This window comes from Nothobranchius furzeri, chromosome 13, assembly GCF_043380555.1.
Source record: "Nothobranchius furzeri strain GRZ-AD chromosome 13, NfurGRZ-RIMD1, whole genome shotgun sequence".
Lineage (NCBI taxonomy): Eukaryota > Metazoa > Chordata > Actinopteri > Cyprinodontiformes > Nothobranchiidae > Nothobranchius > Nothobranchius furzeri.
In genome coordinates, this window is record NC_091753.1 from 23,102,072 (window position 1) to 23,106,160 (window position 4,089).

Sequence of the window (4,089 nt, forward strand, 5' to 3'; positions counted from 1 at the left end):
TTGGATCACAGTGAGTTACACTAATTCTAATATATTTTTATTTCTATTATACATACATACTTTTTAACTGTTATTTTCACATGACTGTTATCGGGCTCTCTTGTTCTGGTTCTCATGATAATTGCGTTTCTTCCAGTAAGTTATCTTGTGCTTACTTCATCTGTATAATGTCTCTTTACTTTTGGTAAATTGTACTGAGTCCAGAATAAAGGCTACTTGGCTGTACAAGATACAAACAAGTATTACGTTTTGGAAATATATTAAATGTATTCAGCCTGCTAATTTATCTCAAATACTAATAACTACCGTATTTTCCGGACTATAACTCACACTTTTTTTTACATAGTCTGGCCTTTCCTGCTACTTATACTCGGGAGCGACTTATATAACAAAATATGTAGGCTACACCGCGCTGCTGCGGGCCGACTCCGACCCCCCCAAGAATGAGTTGCCCTGTCACGCTGGGAGGGTTTCAAACACTGCCAGCATCTGTTGGAGCCTGTGGCGGGGTGCTGAGGGCCAGCTCCAGCCCAGGAATGAGCTCTCCACGCCGGCCGGGAGGGTTTGAAACACCGCCATCCTCTCCTCTGCTGGCTGGAGACCATGGCGCGCTGCTGCGCCCGCGTTGTTCATTCTGTTATGGTTACCGGTGCTTGTCTTGCAATGTGAAATGCTTGGTCTCAGATTTTGTAAGAAAAATAATAAAATGTCCCCCCAAAATACGACTTAAATATATTTTTTCTTCTTGATTATACATTTAATGGCTGGTGCGACTCAGGAGCGACTTATAGCCCGGAGAATACGGTACTGAAAACTGCTCAAAGCAAAATGAGTTCATTACGGAAATACATTATAAACTTACCGATTTAATACTTTTTTAATCCAGGTACTTTTCACGAAAAAGCGCCGAAAACCTCCACCTAAACTTCGTGTGAGGTTCAGGTAGACGGGTGTTCCACTGTTAGCTCCGATTGGGTTGTAGCTAGGTGGCTACATCCGTTAGCTCGGCTCCCACCTCCGTTTTAGCTTTGGGTTAGCCAGGGTTAGCTTCAGGTTAGCTTGTAGCTAGTTCGACCGGGTGTCGTCAGTCGATCCCAGCCTACCCTCAGCTCTTCCTCTCTTCCCTTTTATGGAATTGTCTGGGCTGGACGGAACCTGTGACACGGTCAAAATGGCGGTGGTGGCCACCTCCCATTATAGACAAAAAACGTGTTATTGGAGCCTATGGAATCGAATTGTCCAGTATGTATGTCGATGGTTTTCAGCTGCTTTTTAAAGGAGTCCACTGATCTCAGGCTCAGGGGGAGAGAGTTCCAGAGTCTGGGGGCCACAGCAGCAAATGATCTGTCACCTTTGGTCTTTAGCCTGGTGCTGCACAACCAGTAGGCTTTGATCACTGGACCTCAGGGACCTGCTGGGGGTGTAGGGACTGAGAAGATCACCAATGTAAGATGGTGCTTGTCCATGTAAGGCCCTAAAGACCAGAACCAGGATCTTGAAATGAACCCTGAAGTTGACTGGCAGCCAGTGAAGCTGGAGGAGAAGCGGGGTGATGTGGGTGTGTTTGGAGGACTTGGTCAGAAGCCGAGCACAGGCATTCTGAACCACCTGTAGACGGTTCAGGGAGGTGCTGCTCAGACACGTGAAAAGAGAGTTACAGTAGTCTAAGCGTGAGGAGATGAAGGTGTGGAGAACAGTCTCAAGTTCAGAGTGGGACAGAATGGGACTCAGCTTAGCAATGTTCCTGAGATGGAAGAAGGAAGAGCGAACAAGAGAACTGACATGAGAATCCAGGGTGAGAGCTGGGCCAAAGGTCACGCCAAGATTCCTGACAGAAGGTTTGGTGTGAGAAGCAAGCTGACCAAGAGAGTCTCTGACTTTGGGAACCAGCTTGTCTGAGGCACAGATGAGGATCTCAGTCTTATCTTCATTCAGCTGTAGAAAGCTCCCAGCCATCCAGGTTTTAATAGAGTCTAAGCAGGTGTGTAACAGCTGCAGCTTAGACATCTCATGGGGCTTACAGGAGATGTACAGTTGGATGTCATCTGCATAAAGATGGTAGGAGATTCCTTTGAAGGAGCTCAGGATGTGCTGAAGAGGAAGCAGATACTAGAAAGCAGAAAATAGTGGCATGGAGTTGACTTGATGCCACAATTCCCATCTCGACCTAACAGTACCTAAGAGATCCTAGAAATCTCGTGAAGAGGGAGTGTTCTGTCATGCCACGCCAAAATTATGGAACCCCCCCCACCACCACCACCACCACCACCACCCCCACCCCCCACCCCACCTCCATCAGATCGACTCAGTCACTGACTGAGTTCTAATCTCATTCAAAACTCCACTACCTTAGCACGGCCTTTGGACCCTGAATTAACTACTTTTCCCTTCCCATCATCACCCACGTCCTCAAAACATTGTTTCGATATTCCTACAGAGTTTTTACTCCTGTTGTTTCCAGTCTTATGGTTGGAATTACTTATAGTGTTTTAATCACTTATTTATTGTGTAAGGTGTTATTTGTTCCATTGTCTGGGAGCCTTGTTTTTCCCCCTTTTTATGGCTAATTAGCACTGTTTGTTCAGCACTTTGGTCAGCTGTAACTCTGTGTTTTAAACGTGCTTTTATAAATAAAGGATAATTGTTCTGGTTGAGATTTACGTGCACTATACTTTTGACCTCCACTGGAGAAGCAGTGGCTTCTATAGACACGTAACTAATGGTGCTGAGTAACTTTCATTGTGCAGTAATGCTATGTGTGGGAAGCCACAGGGATCTATACTTGGATCTGTTTTACGTCTTAATCAAATCTGTTTGTTACTAAAGGATCTGATTGTTGTTACATCAGTCATGTTTGCAGATGACACAACTCTGGTCCATGCTCATTCAGATGTTGGTCTGTTAATCAGTTACCAGAATTGCTTGCATGGTATGTACTGAACTAATTGTCTGTAAGCAGGGATGTCCACTGTCATTGGTCTAACATTGATATCAGCTGATATTGGCATTAAAATGTAATATTGGAAAGCATCAGTATCAGTTTCTATTGGTATTGTAAAAACTTTGACAGTCTTTGAGAAATTAGACTTTGTTTATCCAGTCCTCAGACTAGTTTTTAGTCTGGTTCTGTGTGGGGCTCTGGGTGGTTTAAAATATTTCTGTCATGATGTTTGATTTACTAATTTCTTTAAATTTCTATGGTCTGTATTACTATTTTAAAGTAGTTTTAGTTTTTATATAATTAATGATCCGTTCATATGTATTTAATTGATTGTATGAATATTTATGATTTTGGGCTTGAACATGAGCTTTTTCTGTCTGAATCTGTTTTCGTTTGAACAAACACGTGAGTTATTTGTTCTACATTCAAATGTATCATTTCAAATATCATCATCATAGCTGTCTAACTCTTTAATGCACACCACCAATAAAGTACTGAAAAATGTTTCTCCTTGTGTTTTTACTTGCATGCACAAGGGTTAAACAATGGCCTTGGGATTGAGGAGGTGTTTTACGTGGAGGATGGTGGCTGTAGGAGCATCAAGCTTCAGTAAATCAGCAGTTTTAGACGTTGGACATCAAACCAGATCCTGTGGGTTCCTAATCGGACCGTTTATAACAAAGCTGTTGAAGTGATTAATAACATTTACAAACGCTGGAGTGTTTTAGTTTCTTGAGATGAAGCGGATCAGTCAGTGTCTCAGAGTTTACCTGAGTGTGTGTGGAAGGATTCTACACGTGTCACAGTGTGTGTACGTTTGAGATGAGCTGGTGGGGTTTAGTCTCGTCACTGCGACTCCAGCTGTTAGCCACTGCTTATCCTTCCTTTTTCTGGGTGGACGACAGAACTCTCAGTGGCACCAGGAGAGTTCTGCACAGATCCGTTAAAGCTCTGTCTGCTCTAAACACGTCTTTGAGAAGTTGACCATGATCAAAAGCCCACTTTCACCAAGGCCTGGATGTCAAACAGACTCCTGCTGTGTTTGAAACGGAGCCTTGAGGAGTGGTTGGTTCTGTTTGATCCAACCCGTTCCAACACGGAGCTCTGCTGTTTCCTTTTGCAGTAATGAGTGCCAGAATGGAAGCTGC